This window comes from Oncorhynchus mykiss, chromosome 17, assembly GCF_057628025.1.
Source record: "Oncorhynchus mykiss isolate SJ-2025 chromosome 17, ASM5762802v1, whole genome shotgun sequence".
NCBI classification, from domain to species: domain Eukaryota; kingdom Metazoa; phylum Chordata; class Actinopteri; order Salmoniformes; family Salmonidae; genus Oncorhynchus; species Oncorhynchus mykiss.
In genome coordinates this window covers 59,696,828-59,717,294 of record NC_143038.1, presented here as the reverse complement: position 1 = coordinate 59,717,294, position 20,467 = coordinate 59,696,828, and the positions used below count along the sequence as shown (strand labels likewise).

Below are 20,467 nucleotides of genomic sequence, written 5' to 3'. Positions count from 1 at the left end.
CATTTCCCCTCAACACTGTGCCTCTGTCATGATATAGGGTCAAAGTTCCTCTTAAGAAACAGTAGATTAATACATGGTTACATATCTACTGGTTATTTAGCCGTTGGAATCTCCATCTCTTGGTGGATCAGTGTGGTTCTTTATGTGTGTTTGTGTATGTATGTGTGTGTGTGCTCCTCACACCCTTCTCCGTATCTAAATGTGCTGGGGCCCCAGGATGTAAGCAGGCAGGCTTGAGTGATCCAGTGGGGAGAGGTGGGGGTGTTAACACGTCAGGAGCTCTAGGCTTCAGAGGAGCAGTGTGTCTGTGTTCTGTCTCTCACAGCCCTGTAGACAGTGATGGGCTTTAACATCCCAGCCCCTCAGCTCACAGCTAACGGCAGGGGCACAAACCCCTGCAGGTTTACTCCCATAGACTCTTAACAGGGAGATGCCAAACTACCTCGATAATATTATGTTGTCACTAACCACTATAGGCCAACACTACATAGAATTGAGTGGTCTTAATTGTCCTTCAGGGTGTGAGTGACGAAGTTAAGAAAATGAGCTTGAAGGCTTTTTGTATTTGTGGAAATTGAGAGATAACAGAATAGGTTCATCAACGGTTGGAAATGTTCCTGTGTTCAGTTCAGAGGGGATTCATATGTCATAACTCTTTCATTTGTGTGGGTTGAAGTATTTCAGACAGATTGTGTGTTTCTCACTATCAGAGCAGGAAGTGTGTTGTGTTTCTCCTGCCTGTGCTATCATTCCAGCGTGCTAAACAGCCATATACTCGTCTCTGTTTGAATTCAGCCAATCACTTCTCCATTTGTAAAAAAAGGCAACTGTGGGTTGAAGGGTAAAAAAATGTAACTGAGTGCATTCTCTGTGTAGTCTTCTGAAGAAGGTCCTCTCTAGACCCGCAGCACAGCTGTTTTCTCCAGATGTAAGATCAGGACTTAAATCTTTCAAATTATTGTGTAATTAATGTTAATGTGCCAAAATCAGCCTAATTATTTACACAACTTTCCAATGCGATTTTGATTGCTTTACTAATGCAGAAATCCCCGTGGCAGTTTATAGGATTACCATGCTTCAGTCTTTAAAGGCATTTTGAGGTGCAATGGAGTTGAAAACGGAAGAAATGCTCTTGTTATTTTGAGAAACGGTATGCATTGTGTGATTGTACAGTTGTGTATGTGTTTGTTAGTGCTCACATTTTCTTTACTTGTTAAGAGATTATGAATTAAAGCAGCCTGACAAAGGGTTGGATTTCAGTAAGGATGGCTCTTGGCCAGATAGTTTAATTATCATTGTGCTGAATGATGCTACAGCTGTAGGATATTAATTTGATCACTCTTTTGTTGCTGAAAATTTGCAGGAAATGCAGATGAGCTTCGTGATTTACATAAATTCACTGAAAACCCATACTAACACACGGTTATACATTTTTTACAGTATTACACTTTTCATGTAGCCTACTTTTGGCCAGCTAATAGCCTAACCACCGAACAAGCAACATTATGGACTAAACATTAATATCCTGTTGCTGCAGGTTTATTTTACTGTGACAATATAGGTCAGATTAAGATCCTACATCTGTAGGTTCATATCATGCACCATACAGGTCTTAGTTTCTCTTCCAATTTACTCATATGTTGGTGATGCTTAAGTCAACAGACGAATGCCTATTCCAGGAAGAAGTTCTCCCTCAGAACATCAGTGTGTGTTTCTATTTAGATTCCTTTTAAATGCACTTGTCTCCGTTTGAACTTCATTTGAATTTCATATTCAAACAGAAGGAAGAACATATCATGCCAACGGTTGCTTGCTCGTATTACTCGCTACTCTGCTGTTATTTTGAGTGCCTTTGAAGATCCCAGTCAAGTTACTTTGCTAATCTACAGCTTTTTATAGGAGTATTAAGGATAAAAAGTTAATTCATGAGTCCGGCTGTCACGTATCTCCCTCTCCGGCCTCTAGGTCATTAGGCTGCTGATTATCCCACACACCTGTTACCATCGTCAAGTGTATCAGCGCCTCATGACACTCACCTGGACTCCATCACCTCCTTGATTATCTTCCCCATATCTGTCACTCCCTTGGTTCTTTCCTCAGATGTTATTGACTCTGTTTCATGTCAGTGCATTGTTTGTGTTTCGTGGTTATTGTTTTGTTTATTTATTAAAACACTCACTTCCTGTACTTGCTTCCCGACTCTCAGCGCACTCGTTACAGAATAACACCTCACCTAAGGGAAGCATCAGGGAGTGTTTTATTTATATATATTTTTTTGTGTCGGTGTAAATGACGTCGGGTCCGGGTGCCGCTACAGGCTCTTATACGTCAGCCAGATCGCCAGGCTCCCCTGCCAAATCACCAGGCTCCCCTGCCTCCGCCGTCTCGTCGGGTTTTCATGCCTCCGCCGGATCGCCAGGCTCCCCTGCTTCCACCGGCTGTTCAGGCTCATGCCTCAGCCGGATCGCCAGGCTCCCCTGCCTCAGTCGGTCAGTCAGGTTCCGGCGCCCCAGCTGGCTCGACAGGTTCCGGCACCCCAGCCAGCTCGACAGGTTCCCGCGCTTCAGCAGGGGTGAACGGTCCTCTGCTGATCCCCGGGTTCGTCCCCTTTGTTGGCGTCCTGTGGCTGGAGCCGCGCGTCAGGGAGGGGGTATTGTCACGTATACTCCCTCTCTGGCCTTTAGGTCATCAGGCTGCTGATTATCCCGCACACCTGTCACCATCGTCAAGCGCACCAGCACTTCATGACAACTTCCTGGACTCCATCACCTCCTTGATTATCTTCCCTATATCTGGTTCTTTCCTGAGGTGTTATTGACTCTGTTTCATGTTTGTGTTTCGTGGTTATTGTTTTGTTTATCTACTAAAACACTCACTCCCTGTACTTGCTTCCCGACTCTCAGCGCACTTGTTTCACCGGCCAAAGAAAGGTTGCATATAGATTTATGTTGGGAAGAAGAAAGCTCACATAATAGTTCTCTTGACTGCATTTATTGCTTACTTTAAAAAGTAATTTCTTTATATCAGCATCAAGCTGAAAATTGCCATACGGGTATTAGGGTTGGTAAGCTTCTAATTCTGTGGCATTTACAGCTGGCTGTGTTTCCATGCATTTATAACACTTTGATTCTTAAAGAGTTTCTTTAATCGCTTTTGCCGAGCTCTGAACATAATAAACAACTTGCTGTTGCTAAAGTGCCACATGGGGGAGATTGCTAACAAGAAAGTTAAACGTTTCTGCCACTAGCAGTTTTGTCACAGTGCTGTTCATGTTCTCTAACTACTGTAATCTACTCTCAGTGCTTGGCTGCAGTAGTTAAAAACAGTGACAGGCAAAATAGCTGCGAGGTGGCTTCTCTAGTCTAGCTGTTGGAAAATGAAATGTTATCATGATAGGTACAAAGACATTTCAATGGAGACCAACATAAAAAGCAAGCCTGGGTTTTATTTGTTCCAGTTTATCTAGATCACAGGATATGTCAGCACCTACTAAACACTGTCTTCTCTCTATCCCCAGTCACAGCACAGCAGCTCCTATCAGAATGGGCTTCGGGAGATACTGTATCTAGGCTCTTTATTGTCTGGCTAAACAGGTTGCATAGGTAAATGTATGCTTTATTCAGAATGAAGTATTTCATAGAGAATAGAGCAACATTCTTTTCTCTTGTCATTTCCTGCGCTTTCATGTGAATTATCTTGTAAGGTAGAAAGGTTTGTACTGATAGTGTTATCACCAATGTGTTATCTTGAAGCTACTTAAAATACCTTTTGGGGGGAAAGTGTGTTTGGCAAGTTTCAATCTATTTTTCTATCAGCATCACTCAGACATATTTTTATTTTCGTGGTTTGGAACATATTGATGGATGTATAAATTCAGCACTGTCTGGGAGAGTGAAGGCCTTTGATGTCAAGCTGCTACCAGGTGCAGACGTGTAACATGACAGAATCTTTGTGTGAGATTGACTGAGGCGACAGCAGTAAGCAAATTCCACCCGCAGATGAGTTGTCTTACAGAGACATGAAAAGAAAATCACAAAAGTGAAAGAATGTGTCAAATCTCCTGAAGGCTTTGACTTTGGCCTGCTCTTCCCGCTTCAACATGTGAAATTGAATTAATCATCAAAATTACTACCTATAACTTTTTTTTGGGAGAGGGTCAAGGCCAGCAACTACCATATTGATATGGTACTCAAGGACATTCAGAGACTTGTCCCGAAGCCACTCCTGCGTTGTCTTGGCTGTGTGCTTAGGGTCGTTGTTCTGTTGGAAGGTGAACCATCGCCCCAGTCTGAGGTCCTGAGCGCTCTTTAGTAGGTTTTCATCAAGGATCTCTCTGTACTTTGCTCCGTTCATCTTTCCTTCGATCCTGACTTGTCTCCCAGTCCCTGCCGCTGAAGAACATCCCCACAGCATGATACTGCCACCACCATGCTTACCTTGTAGGGATGGTGCCAGGTTTCCTCCAGACGTGACACTTGGAATTCAGGCCAAAGAGTTCAATCTTGGTTTCATCAGACCAGAGAATTTTGTTTCTCATGGTCTGAGAGTCCTTTAGGTGCCTTTAGGCAAACTCCAAGCGACCTGTCATGTGCCTTTTACTGAGGAGTGGCTTCCATCTGGCCGCTCTACCATAAAGGACTTATTGGTTGCAGAGTGTTGCAGAGATGGTTGTCCTTCTAGAAGTTCCTCCCATCTCCACAGAGGAACTCTGGAGCTCTGTCAGAGTGACCTGAGCTCAAATTCGAGTCTCATAGCAAAGCGTCTGAATAATTATGTTTACAAGGTATTTCTGGTTTTTATTTGAAGTACATTTGCAAAAATGTCTAAAAACCTGTTTTCGTTTGTCATTATGGGGTGTGTTGATTGATAAAGAAAACATGAATTTATCCATTTTAGTATAATGCTGTAACGTAACAAAATGTGGAAAAAGAGCATATGGAAGAAGTTATGTTTTTGTTGCACTGAATGTATGGCGTTGCAGTTAGATGTTACATTTTGGCTGCTTGTGCTCGCTGAACTGTTAGACTAGGGTTGTCTAGACCCTTTCAACAGCCGCAATGTCTTAGTAAGCCTGGGACGTCTGGGATGCAAGACTTGGTTTGGCTGGGCTTGGGTGTTGGCTACAAACAAACACTTGAGTAACTTGGCCCTTGTTGAGGTAGCAGTGGGCTACCATGAATGGATTGAGAAAGTATGGGTATTGTTTTCCAGACTGTGGCCATGCCTTCTCTTTAACCCCGAGAAGATAGAGCAATAACCAGAGCCGTGACTCGGAGTAAAAGGAGAGGAGAACAAGTGACCACTGAAACCGAAAGTAGAATGAGTGTTACATTACATTCAAATAGCACTACATGCTGTTTTGATTAGTGAGAAATGGAACCCTCCAACCTAGACATATTAAATAATATTCCTTTTTGATTTAATTCGACTGGAAGTTTGCCAAACTGCTCTAATTCACGTCATTCATTTTTGCCAATTAGGTTTTCCTCTTGTTCCCCTTGTTGGATCGTCAAATAAATTAGAATGTTAAAATATTTAAAATGTTGAATTAAATTTAGACAGTTAAAAGACGCTCATGAAGCGGAACACTTTTTTGAGAGGGAGTGGAAAGCTTTTTCATTCAAGATGGGAGTTTATTTAATGCAATCCAACAAGAAAGGTGGAGACATTTTTAAACATATATTTATTTATTGGGATATGCACCGGTTTCAGTCTTGGCTCCTATGTTGTTTTCATAAATAAAGTCTCCCTGGTCTAGCAGTAAAAGTACAGGACCATACAGAGCCCTGAAAACAGGAATGACAAACACCATTAGCTAAAAAATGTCCATCTCTTTGCAACTATGTTATTGTTTACTTTACCATACACGTCCTAATATGGTTACCTCCCTGTTAAAGCAGCCCAGCACAGACCCGAGGGGCCCTCGCACTGAAACGCTTTTAACTGCCACTTAGACAATAAGAAACAAATGTCACAGCTCTGCAAAAATGCCCAGCTTTCACAGCCTTGCAATACTCAACCTTCCATGGTGCTTGGCTCAGGCTACTCTGAGATATTTATCCACTTTCTCCTGTTACCCGTCGCTGTGCCCTCTCACTATCCCCCCGCCAGCCTGTCTCCCCTACACTCTCTTGTGCTAGCTCTCTCTATCTCTCTCTCTTTATGACTCTGTCTATCTTTCTATCCATCTCTTTCCCTGTCTCTGTGTTAGCTGTTTGGAGCTTGACTGATCTGTCTCTGTTTGCCTTGTTTAGTTATTTATCGGGGGATAAGAGTGATGTGTTTAGTGTCTTTTGTCTCTGCTGCTGAGCAGAGCAGATGCCAATACAGCAGTAGGTCCTTCCCCAACCTCTTCCCTAGCCCCTGCCCCAACCCCTTCCCCAACCCCAGCCCCAGCCCCAGCCCCTGCCCCACTCCCTGCCCCAACCCCAGCCTTCTTATTCTCCACTGAGATCACCTCACTCCGCATATGGTTTGAGTCCTGAGGTACAACAACATATCTTTATTCTTGTTTAGAGTGTTTTTTCTTGTCTTTGGACTGTGTTGAATGTGTTTAAGTGTCAATGGTTCTGTCAAAATAGGCTTTGAGTGATACCTGTCTCTCAGCTCTCCAAAGAGGACATTGAGAATCCTTTCATATGTTCTGTGCCGTCTTCCCAGACATGTACCCCGCAGGTAGGAATTAGCGTATTCCATTGGTGGGTTAGGTGGTAGGTTAAACCAGCCTATGCTTTCAGATGCATGGCTTTCTTTTCCCTGGTTGGTTGAAGATGTTGGCAGCCTCACCTCAATCCTAAAATCCTCACGTTTTATGATATTTGCCCAACATTATCTGTGTCCTTTGATGATATGTGGAATGTTGAAGGTCAGCTTCCATGATTTAAACAGGGATAGAGCATAAGAACCCTTGGAAAAATACTTGGGCCGGGATCAAACAGATGTTGTGATATATTCTTAACATTGACATTTAAATGCATGTATTTCTCTCTTTTTGCTATCTTGTTCCTTACGTTTAGGAAGACCAAAGTGGAGTGGGCCTTTAAAATACATTGAAGTAAAAAGAACAAGTATATAAAACAAATATTTGGAGTCTGTACATTTCAAGCGGCAATTGGCAATTTCAGAATCATTATATAGACTAACTTGTTTGAAAGTTTCTATGTCTGCACATGATTTTAAACAGAATTTTCAAAATGAAATGAACAATGTTATTTCAAGATGTAAACCATAATCACCTGGTCTCAATTATTAAGGTAGTGGGTTGTTAACTTGGGTTCACCCTCAGTGTCTGTTGTGGTAACAAGCTGTGTTACTACCTCCATTATTTTCACTGTGTATATATTTGATTGTTCAGTGTGATTGGTCCAGTATTATGAGAATTATATAGGGGAGGGTTGTCTAAAACGAACAAATGTTTTGCTTTGGGGTTGTGTGTTTTTTTTATTGGGCACAAGGGAGGGTAGTGCGTTTCTTTCCCTGGTTTATAATCGCCCTTTTGCAGGTTTAACTATATAATTTTTTCCATCCTGTTGGATGCGGGTCCCCTATATCAAGGTGTTTTGGTACGTCCCTTAAGCACTGCGCTTTTCCTCGCACAAACTATACCACAGGTCAATATAGTCTACCAGTCTGTCTATCCTGCCCTCTATTCACCATTCATAGTGACAATAGCGGTAGGTGGATTGTTTGTCCAGATCTGCAATAGGCTACCTACCAATTATACCACACACAATTATTCAGAGCAGAACCAATTTTCAAAGCGTAGAGGCCAGCTTCGTCATTGTGGATGAAAGAACAGTGAATACATGAGGCATGCAGCTCAAAAACTATCGATCTTGTTTAGGGACAATATAATGATCCTACCTAGACTAGCCTACAACACCACATTGCAATGAATAATTGCATTATTGTTTTCAAGTAAGTACAAAATTCTACTCTAGGCTGTAAACTGCAGTGAAAATGTCATTTGAATAATGCCATAAAAGCTGTGTGATTTGAATATTTAATTCCATTAATTCCGTTTGGATCAGTTGTGGGTCTACTCTCCACAGTTTATAAGGTATTGAAAGGCATAGTAGCAGGCCAGTCTGGCTGTATTTTATGTTCTGATACTGAAATGCGCTGTCTGTTGCGGATCATCATTCTCAAGTCATCCTATAATATTGTGGCCACATATGCTCTCAACAGGCCCAGTTATTCAGGAAAGTTTAACATGTGCTCTGCCTCATTTTCCATCCCAGCGACTATTCCTTGCGCACCTAGAACATTACTCTTCAGTATATCCTAAATATTTGTAATTTAACTTTTAAAATGTATGACCTTTTATGTGCGGCATTAACACAACCAGTCACAATCTTTGAATTTGATTGTGAAGGCTACTGTAGGCTACCTGCGCACGTTCATTTAAAACTGTGCAGATTGTGGTGTTGAAAACACAAACCATGAAGTTGAAGCGCCCAAAGTTGGTATGCTTTGCTTATTGGTTGTGGTGCATTGGCACAGAAACATGTTGGTGGAAAATGTGTTGCATATATTTATATAATTATAAATATAGCATCATCATTTAGAAATTCTGATTTCCACCTAGCTGATTGTCTGCAGCAGGCTCTGATTGTAGTGTAGGTCTAATGAAACAGGCAGGGAGAGTGAGCTCGTCCGTGGTGGTCGGCAAACCCTCAACCTTCTGGCCCGTAACCCTGATTGTCGTCGACTGTGCAACAAAAGCATTCTGAAGTGGCAAAGTCGATATCCAGGTTTATAAACACAGGGTCGCTACAGGTATTGTTATTTGTGTTCTTATACATTATTTTGAGGTGGGAGGGTGCACCCCTTTCTTTACAGTACAACAGGAGGGGCGTGTGACAATAGATTTAATGTTGGGGAGTGCATTAAATATCAATGTCCTTGTTAACAAAGTCCTGCAGGTTGTGTGTGTCTTAACCAATTAGAATCATCGAATTTGCAGAGCACGTTCTCCACTTTCCTCCGTTATTATTTTAGCAAACAGGAAAATAACTCATTCACTCTCGACAGACACAAACAAAAACTGTACGTTTCGAGAAATGTTGTAGCAGCCTACACCTAAACATGAGTTATCTGACATGCTGTATCAGTCTGATCAACTGTAGCCTACCTATACACCCGTCCCATCTGGCCAGGGGAAACAAAGTGGTGGTAACAATGTTGTAGCAGCCTACACCTAAACATGAGTTATCTGACATGCTGTATCAGTCTGATCAACTGTAGGCTACCTATACACCCGTCCCATCTGGCCCGGGGAAACAAAGCGCTAACATTACATATTTATAGCATAAGCACATTTTTTGGGTGAATGTGATTAAATTTGGTTTATATTCAAACTTTGGTTGGCTAGGCTACGGAGGCCTTTTTTTCAATAAATAGTGATGACATAGGCTTGACTGTGTTAATGCACATGTAACTTTTTTAATTTAGGCATGATACAACCCTGCATATACAGTTAAAGTTGGAAGTTTACAAACACTTAGGTTGGAGTCATTAAAACTAGTTTTTCAACCACTCCACAAATTTCTTGTTAACAAACTATAGTTTTGGCAAGTCGGTTTGGACATCTACTTTGTGCATGACACAAGTCATTGTTCCAACAATTGTTTACAGGCAGATTATTTCACTTATAACTCACTGTATCACAATTCCAGTTGGTCAGAAGTTACATACACTAAGTTGACTGTGCCTTTAAACAGCTTGGAAAATTCCCGAAAATGATGTCATGGCTTTAGAAGCTTCTGATAGGCTAATTGACATAATTTGAGTAAATTGGTGGTGTACCTGTGGATGTATTTCAAGGCCTACCTTCAAACTCAGTGCCTCTGCTTGACATCATGGGAAAATAAAAAAAAATCAGCCAAGATGCTGGAGGAAACAGGTACAAAATTATCTATATCCACAGTAAAACACGTCCTATATCGACATAACCTGAAAGGCCGCTCAGCAAGGAAGAAGCCACTGCTCCAAAACCACCATAAAAAAAGCCAGACTACGGTTTGCAACCGCACATGGGGACAAAGATCGTACTTTTTGGAGAAATGTCCTCTGGTCTGACGAAATAAAATAGAACTGTTTGGTCATAATGACCATCGTTATGTTTGGAGGAAAAAGGGGGACGCTTGCAAGCCGAATAACACCATCCCAACCGAGAAGCACGGGGGTGGCAGCATCGTGTTGTGGGGGTGCTTTGCTGCAGGAGGGACTGGTGCATGTCACAAAATAGATGGCATCATGAGGAAGAAAAATATGTGGATAAATTGAAGCAACATCTCAAGACATCAGTCAGGAAGTTAAAGCTTGGTCGCAAATGGGGCTTCCAAATGGGCAATGACCCCAAGCATACTTCCAAAGTTATGGCAAAATGGCTTAAGGACGACAACAGTCAAGGTATTGGAGTGGCCATCACAAAGCCCTGACCTCAATCCTATAGAACATTTTATGGGCAGAACTGAAAAAGGAGGTCTACAAACCTGACTCAGTTACACCAGCTCTGTCAGGAGGAATGGGCCAAAATTAACCCAACTTATTGTGGGAAGCTTGTGGAAGGCTACCCAAAACATTTGACCCAGGTTAAACAGTTTAATAGCAGTGCTACCAAATACTAATTGAGTGTATGTAAACTTCTGACCCACTGGAAATGTGATGAAATAAATAAAAGTCGAAATAAATCATTCTCTCTACTATTATTCTGACATTTCACATTCTTCAAATAAAATGGTGATCCTAACTGAAATAAGACAGGGAATTTTTACTAGGATTAAATGTCAGGAATTGTGAAAAACTGAGTTGAAATGTGTTTGGCTAAGGTGTATGTAAACTTCCAATTTTAACTGTAGCAAGCTCACCCCTGTTAGTTTTTTTGTCTAATCACAGTTGTCTATGTGTCTATGTAATGGAAAACCGGTAGTTAGTCTAGTTTTAAAATATAATTTATATGAAGATGTGCAAGTAGAGTATAAAGTTGCTGCAGTTTGACAGGGTTTTCAACCTCCTTATAGTGCCAGGAGTTTACAACTGCATTATGTAGCCTGATTAGATAACTCTGATAATGGTATCAAAGGCACTTTCCCATCAGCCAAGTCAGCAGTATTATTTGGTTGCCCGAAGGTTATGATCACTTGACGAAAATTGGAAAATAGTTGTTTACACTCTGAAATGCCATAACTTGTCGGTTTCTTAATTAAACAAAAGGGAAGAAGCAGAAAAATCTGTCTCACTGTCCTGCCACATCAGCCGCAAAACCTTTGCAGAGCGTGAGACACTCCTATTCATTTCAACAAAACCTTTGCAGAGCGTGAGACACTCCTATTCATTCCAACAAAACCTGGGCGTGAGCACGCTGGGCCCACGAGAGGTTTGCACTACTGGAGCTTCAAATGACGCTCTGGTTCTATTTTCAAGACTTTGACATGCAACTCACGCCTGCTAACTAGAGCTAGCGCAATTGCTGACTAGTGTTAGCGCAATGACATGAAGTCTATGGTATCTGCTAGCATGCTAACACTAGTTAGAATTGGCTTACCAAACTACCTCTAACTTCCTTCATACTGGACAGAGACATAAAAATGGTATCCAGAAGTTCACCTGACTCTGGGGAATTAGATCAAGTGCCTCGTTGCCAAAATCCAGAAGTATCCCTTTAAGGTCGCTGCTACAACTAGGTTCCGGACATTTATCTGGAGTTTATCAGGAGAAAAAAAGTAATTAGCTTACGTGTGATAATGTTTTTTTAATATTGCATTGTTGTAATTGACGCATTGTTGCAACTACATTATATGCCATAAAATAAGTTTTCTCTGTTAGGTTGTGATTTATTTATAAATAATTACACACCTATTTAAATGTACTTCCTTGGTGATTTCTTGTATTTGATGTATTGTAGTTCACAATATTGATGTTTATAAAATATTTATATTAAAAAATATATATAAATGTTTTATGTCAGGGAATATGAAGCCTGTCCTGTCTGACGTTAATGAACTTTGTGAGGAGGTTCTTCAAGGTCAGTTTTTAATCATGGCCGCATGTTTTCTTATAAACATATTTACAGCCAACGATGTGTAAACATTGTAAATGTATACATACAGGTGAAGAGCCGATACTGGTGTATTTTTTTATTTGATTTGTTTTTTTCATAATTACCTTTTTCTCTATGACACGTGCTTAAAGGCAGCGTGTGTGTGTGTTACAGTGAGTGCACCAGCAAAAATGTAGCCTCACAAAGGATAATAATGTGCCTGCTCTCAATATGAAGCTTCTACTAGAGAGAGAGAGAGAGAGAGAAAGCTGAGGAATAGTTGGGGTATTAAATATGAATTAATGGAATGTTGCTCGGGCACATCTTTGGGTGTAGTGTAGTGTTGAAAAATAAAATGTATGTTGCTGGCTACTGGCCGTGAAGGTGCATTTGGACTTAGTATCCTTTAATTAGAAGTGAGATATTAGCATTTCATAGGGCTTTACGCTGGGTGAGGGAACGGCCGGCCCAGCCGCCGAGCCTTCATTAGCCATCCTTTCTGCATGTAATGAGCGGCGTCATTAGCTGATGGAGTGGATTTGCCATAGCTCTACCTTGAAAGGCACATAATTTACATACTTCCAAGGAATATGGCCTGTAATGGATTCCTCAGTGAATAAAATAAAATGCCACTTCTTTACATCTTGAAGAGTTGTTTTTCTCATAGTGGACATCACTAGCCTGCTACCTCTTTTGTTGGATAGATTGAGAAAGGCAAAAGGGGGGAGAAAGAGGTGAGATTGACTTACGTTTGAAACGTAGTGCGTCATAAATTCTGAATGAAATCAATAATGTTGGGATGTGAAAGTATAAAAGCGGAGGATCAAACAGGAGAAATATGACACGCAGACTGCCTTCTGCCTCCAGACATGGGCACATAAATAAGATTTGCATGATTTGTCAGAGACCTGAGGAAGTGCTAGGCATCGCTCAGTTGGGGCTGGGGGATTGGAGAGGCAATGGTTAAACCTGTGCGTGTGTGTGTGTGTGCGTGCGACTCACAGTGATAGTGAAGGTTTTTTGGAAAATGGAAGAGTTTTCGCTAAGCCTTTAGCTGCAGCTCATTTTCTGAATCAGCTGTGAAGTGATGAGTATATTAGTGATGAGTGGCAAGTGTGGGAAATTTCATCTTTGATCACACAGGGTTTGGGAAATGTAACCTGAATGTGTGGAGCCAACCAGGTAAGACCCCCACCCATTCTACACTCCCCCCCCCCACCGCCCGACACACAGACCTGTCACCTGGGAGGGATCTTCCTCCCCTTCTCCAAAACACATATTTGTTTTGGATGTTTTCATTGAGAGTCTACATGGTGATTACAGATGTTCATTAACAAAATTCGGTATTTGTTTTCAACTTTACCCAATCACTTTGATATGCTAATTACGGTGTAATTTAATATTGAGCCCCGTAATGATGATGCTGTTATTATGGACATAAATGATGCAGTTAAGCTGAGAGTAATCTCATTTGCATACTGTACATGCCAGTAAATTAAGCTCTTTCTCTGCTTCAGCTTTAATTTTCCACTCCTTTTCACATAGCATCAGCAGCAGCATCTCTCAGCCCTGTGCTTAATAGCAGGCCAGCCTGTTTGATGTGGAGACGCTGCCTCACTCTAAATCCAGTCACAATATATAATACATAAAAGAGCTCATTACCGCTTTAAGAGTTCCTTTAAGAAATTGGGATTAATATGTAGAAGTGCTTTTCACTCTTTGTAGTCCTACAGAAATATATTGGTGCCACTCATACCCCATGTTCATATTTTTAGGATGTTTTAATCCTCCACCCCCCAAATAAACTTTCCAGGCTTTCCAGTAACGTGTTGATAATAGGTCTCTTCAAAGGGTTGATTGTATTTTGATATTCTTCCTTTGAAAGAAATGAATATATAGATGAATAGGAACTACATGTTTTTCTGACTATGAAGTCAAACTGCACTTTACCTTTATCATACAGAATGAACATTTAGATAATGGTATCATCATGCGTTAATGGCAAATGGTGGCAGGTGCACAGTACATGTTGTTCATGTCCATATAAAGGGGTATGCAAATCTTTCCCTGAAGGGAAAACACTTGGGAAATACCTTATTATTATTAAATATATCAATGGAGAAAGTTTTCACAGAATCACTTCATAGCTAATTGTTGATAGCAGTTTGGTGTCTTCATTAGAGAAGCAGCAGCTCATGGTGTCATTGTGTGCTTTTTGCTCTGTGAGTGTAAACATGTTTGTCACACAGAGGTGTATTTATGCTGATCAAACAGATCAGCCAGGGGATTGTCAATGCCAAGGTCTCTGGCTCATTTCAGAGAAGAATTCCTGTGCTCAACCTGGACTCAGAGGTAGACGTAACATAGCAAATGCAAATTTGTCTCCCTCTGTTTTGTATGAATTATTGAGTTTCGTATGGTTTGTATTAATTTGTGGATGTCCATCATCCTTTTCGTATGATATGTTACGAATTTGCAATACATATGATATGAAAACTAATTCTAATTTTTTGTGGCTAACGTTAGCTAGGTGGCTAGGTGGTTAACGCTAACCTGGGCTAGGTGCCTAACGCTAACCTGGGCTAGGTGCCAAGCTAGGGGTTAGGGTTAAGGTTAAAGTTAAGGTTAGGGTTAGAAGTTAGATTAAAGGGTTAAGGTTAGGGGAAGTGTTAGCTAATATGCTAAGTAGTTGACAAGTAGCTAAAAAGTAGTAAGTAGTTGAAAAGTTACTAATTAGCTAAATTGTTAAAGTTGTCCGTGATGAGATTCTAACATGCAACCTTTGGGTTGCTAGACGTTCACATTATACAACCACCCTTCTTTCGTTTTGGCCTCAACTAACCTTCTGTCATATGTCACCATACCAAACTGAATATATCATACTAATTTGATTGTCCCGGATTTACATTTACTATGTTACTTGTGGTCTAGGAAACCAGGCCGCTATGCTGCACAGCCTCCCTCACATTTAGAAAACTTTCCTTTTCTCTTTCCCTGAAAGCATCATGTCCAGATCCAACACAGCAGCTCCTTTGTATTTGGAAGTGGGGGGGTTAAATATTTAATGGAGTTAACACTGACAATACAATTGCCCTTCAGCGAGAATGCTTTTCCATTCTGTTACCATAAAGAATATTATTTTTCTGCTAGCCAATTTTTCTTTGTTACTCTCTAATTAGCTACATACATCTCTAGCATTGTGGGGGAGCAATGTTGCGGTGTCACAGAGTGTAATCTTCACCCTTATTTACCAATTCATTAAGATTCATTGATGCAGGATCGGTGAGAAGAAATGACAGCATAAATCAGACCTCCAACATAAGGACCCCTAATCAGTTGGGAATTGCAGAGAGTGTCATGATGAACTATGTCCTTGTATTAGTGCCACTGTACATTGTCATTTCACTGCTTTACGTGTAGGACGCATTCTCCTGACATGGGCTGTATTTAACGAAAAATAGTTGTTAAAGCCTGATTCCATTAAAGCTCTGAGATTCATACAAGGTATTTTGGTATTTGGCCTGCCGCCCTTTACCTTCAATTTAACTGCTTAATGGAAGGCACGTACCCCTCTTTTTTAACACTCTGTGTACTCTCTCTGGAAAACAGTGGGAGGAGTCAGGGGACAGAGGTCTGACCACTCCCATGCCAGAAGCAATGATTGGGGTGCCAAAATGTATTTGGTCCTTTGTCCTGATTGGTTAATGGCCACCCATAACTTATCCAATGAGTTGGAAGAGGCCATTAACGAATATGCTTGCTTGGATGTTGTGTAGTTAACGTAAAAAAACAGCTTTTCAGCATTTTTCCACACAATTGCATCAATTCATCTCATAGAATTAAGTAGCGGCATGTTGGCTCATTGGAGGGCATTGAGATTAATTATTTGTAAAATGTTCAAAGTTGCAATCTGTTGCACTCTGGGCCAATGTTCCCACTAAGCTGTGCGGGGTGTGCGGCTGCGCAGCTCCTGGAGCATTCCCACGTAGAGCAATTGCCAGCCCGCCCAGAGATGCACGAGATTGAACTTTACAAAAATGTATTTTCTAGCTTTAAACAGATGCGATTTTCCGAGAGTAGCCTAGGTGCACATTTGAGACGGCAGAGTACATTTTTTTTAAAATTCTGTGCTAGTTAATGAGTTAGTAGCCCGGTTATAGCGAATATTGGTCAGAAAATGGGGAGTGATTGCTTCCTTCAAGAGCACAAAACTTGTACATAAATAACCACGTTTACATCCACAATTTTAATGCGAGTAAAGTCATACCGTATAAAAAAAAATCCCGACAGCTCTGATGGGAACAGGAAGTTTCGGTAATATTTTATAAATGCTGACAGATAATTTGTTAATTTGACATGGTGGGATATTTTTGTGTCGGTAACATTATGAGAGCAAAGGTCAGTGGAAACGACCTTTGCGCAAATACTGAAATAATAACCAGCACATAGAAGTAAACTTGGAGTCACGTAATGATATGGTGTTAAACCATGCAATTTATTAGGGTACATATGAACTTCACAGGCTGTTGAAAGTGCACACTATGAACTTAATGCTCCTTTCCAATGAATATCGAGGGTCTTATTCTGGTGACTTGATGATCGATGCATGACTACCGTTTGACAAATACAAATATTCTCGCTCTTATCCATAATAATTTCATCATGTAGACTAGCTTACCCGCACAGCTTATTTGTACTGTATCTGCGAGCTGTTGGCATGTGCCAAGATCAGAGTAGGCCCATTTGTTATTTAACGCAAAAAAATGTGTGACAAAACTATAGAGTTAGAGTTGAAAATGTAATGGAAACACATTGAATATTTGGTAGATGAAAATGTAAATGTAAAAATACTTTTTGTGTGCACTACATCATAACACACTGATTTTTCTCCCCAAGTCAGTTTGGTGGAAACATCGCTGGAGGGAAATGTGCACATTTTCTTTATGTAGCTACTGTCTTTGAAAAGCCAGTCAGGTAAAGAGCTTTGTTTTTACTTTAAGGGGCAGGGTCCTATTTTCTTTATGTAGCTACTGTCTTTGAAAAGCCAGTCAGGTAAAGAGCTTTGTTTTTACTTTAAGGGGCAGGGTCCTATTTTCTTTACGTAGCTACTGTCTTTGAAAAGCCAGTCAGGTAAAGAGCTTTGTTTTTACTTTAAGGGGCAGGGTCCTATTTTCTTTACGTAGCTACTGTCTTTGAAAAGCCAGTCAGGTAAAGAGCTTTGTTTTTACTTTAAGGGGCAGGGTCCTATTTTCTTTACGTAGCTACTGTCTTTGAAAAGCCAGTCAGGCAAAGAGCTTTGTTTTTACTTTAAGGGGCAGGGTCCTATTTTCTTTATGTAGCTACTGTCTTTGAAAAGCCAGTCAGGTAAAGAGCTTTGTTTTAACTTTAAGGGGCAGGGTCCTATTTTGAGACACGCTTGAATATGCAAATAAGCCAATAGGCAGATGGTAGCATTCATCTTTGTATGATTCTCTGTATGGTAATAATAATGATAACAATTAATTGTATTTTGTAAAGTCGTTTCTTGCAACATATAACACAACACAATGCAGTTGTCAGTCACCTATTTGGCCAATTGTGTTACAGATCATTTCTTATTTTTGTAAAGTGATTTGAGCTTTCTAACAAGTAAATAATCAGTCCCAAAATGATTAATGTTAATCCATGCATAATGTTTTCAAAAAGTGACACCTACATGGAATGTAGGTGTCATGTTCTGACCTTAGTTATTTTGTTATGTCTTTGTTTTAGTGTGATCAGGGCGTGAGTTGGGTGGGTTGTCTATGTTCGTTTTTCTATGATTTGGTATTTCTGTGTTTGGCCTGGTATGGTTCTCAGTCAGAGGCAGCTGTCAATCGTTGTCCCTGATTGAGAACCAAACTTAGGCAGCCTGTTTTCACCCTTGAGTTGTGGGTGATTATTTTCTGTTGACTGTTTGTATTCTGCACCAGAGAGAACTGTTTCGGTTTCGTTCGTTCACTTTGTTGTTTTTGTTCAGTGTTAAATTTCTTTATTAAAAATATGGACACTTACCACGCTGCACATTCGTCCTCCGATCCTTCCTACTACTCCTCGTCAGAGGAGGAAGAAGACCGTTACAGTAGGCCTACATTGAACACCACATATTGGCTATTGTAGGTGATATTATAGAAGTCATCCAATCACATTAACCGTTACTCTCTCGCGGGAATTCCACTAACGGTCCATATGTAGCCAAATGTAGCTGCTGCTAATTCCGTTTGCTCAAAAATTGATACATGGTTATACAAAGTAAGGTCTGTGTCCATAGAGACACATACCAGCTCTACTGGTAGTACTGCTACTACCAGCAGTACTACACCTGCACCTGTCGAAGACACAAGTTGTTCTGCTTCCACGAGCACATCCAATGCTAGCATCAGTAATTCTACATTTGTTGTTATCCCAGCTAGCATGGACACTGACAGTTGTGAATCTGATGCAGCCAAAGAGCTACTGCCCCCTTACCCGGGAAAGCACCGAACAACATACAGGGACGTTGGACCAACGAAGAGGCGCAAATATGATGAAAACTACATTGATTTGGGGATCACTTATATTGGGAGTGGTGCCTTCCCTTAGCCACAGTGTGTTATATGTGCAAAAGTACTATCTCACAACTCGATGAAACCTTCACTCTTGCGTAGACATTTAGAAACAAAATATGGCAGCTTTGTGACATCAAATTGACTTTGGTGGTCAAGATGTGTTGGTATCTGTACTGATGGCCAAAAGCCATGACAGGGAGACATAGTAGAGTGGTAACGAGCATGCAAGCAGTTGCTCCCGATGCCACTTGGGTACACTGCAGCATCCACCGAGAGGCTCTTGCTGCCAAAGGAATGCCTGACAGCTTGAAAGACATTTTGGACACTACCGTGAAAATGGTTAAATTTGTTAAAGCCAGGCCCCTGAACTCTCGTGTTCAGAACATACAGAAGTGCGCTGGTTATCAAGGGGCAAAGTATTGACACATTGTTTTTAATTGAGAGACGAGCTTAAAGTTTTATTTACTGGCCATAATTGTCACTTGTCTGACCACTTGCATGATGACGAGTTTCTCACACGAATGGCCTATCTGCATCAACAAGGACAACACACAGGTCTTTCCATCATTGTATGATTTTTTGTGTGCAAATTAACTCAAGCTTACGGACAATGTCAAATGAAATATAGCGAAGCACCTGAGTGAGTTGGGTGCACAATTACACTGGTACTTTCCCGAAACAGATGACACAAGCAACTGAAGTTGTTATCCCTTTCATGCCCTGCCTCCAGTCCACTTACCGATATCTGAACAAGAGAGCCTCATCAAAATTGCAACAAGTGGTTCTGTGAAAATTGAATTTAATCAGAAGCCACTGCCAGATTTCTGGATTGGGTGGGCTCAGAGTATCTTGCAATGGAAAATCATGCTGTTAAGAAACTGATGCCCTTTGCAACCACATTGCGAGTTTGGACTGAAACTCTCCACAATATAACCCAATATTGCAGAGTTATGTGCATCCTTTCAAGCACACCCTTCTCATTAACCTGTGGTAAGTTATTAACAATTTTCGGTGAAAAATAAAGTTGTATATGTGAGATGGCTAAATAAAGTGCAAAATTATTGATTATTATTATATTATTATTTGTGCCCTGGTCCTGTAAGAGCTCTTTATCACTTCCCACGAGCCGGGTTGTGACAAAAACTCCAACTCATTCTTATGTTTAAAAAGTGTATCGTATAGTGTGTGTGTGTGGCAGGCTTACAATGCTGGCAAAAAAGTGCGCAAAAAACCTTACAAATGTTGAGCAATAGTTAAATATTACGTTTCTCTCGTCACACAAGATAACTAGCCATTATTTGTGTGTAAAGGTTAACGATTGTGTCTGGCAATCAATAGCTGAACTGTATCTCTGTGTAACCAGCTCCAAACAAAGGAACTGGGAAACACGCACCTGTAGTGTATTGTGCCCTACTGTGACACATTTAACACAGTTTGAATATTGAACAGATCTCAGTGTCTGTTGTTAGGCTAGGAGGGCTCAGACTGATTTCCTGCTGTTGTTGATGACCATGCTATTGAGTAGTGGGCTAATAGACAGTACCCAACCTTCTCCAACAATGCTATACAGTGCATTCCGAAAGTATTCAGACCCTTTGACTTTTTCCACATTTTGTTATTCTAAAATGTATTAAATCGTTTTCAATCTGTACACAATACCCCATAATGACAAAGCAAAAACAAGTTTTTATACATTTTTGCTAATATTAAAAAATATACATAATAATTAAATGGAGAAAAAAACAACAACTTTACATAAGTATTCAGACACTTTACTCATTACTTTGTTGAAGTGCCTTTGCCAGCGATTACAGCCTCAAATCTTCTTGGGTATGACGCTACAAGCTTGGCACACCTG

General features: G+C 40.7%; 1 protein-coding gene across 24 annotated transcripts in view; it reads left to right on the top strand.

The window, feature by feature from the left end:
* foxp1b (forkhead box P1b) overlaps nt 1-20,467 on the top strand; it is a 232,673-nt gene that overhangs the window by 89,642 nt on the left and 122,564 nt on the right. The window lies entirely within an intron of this gene.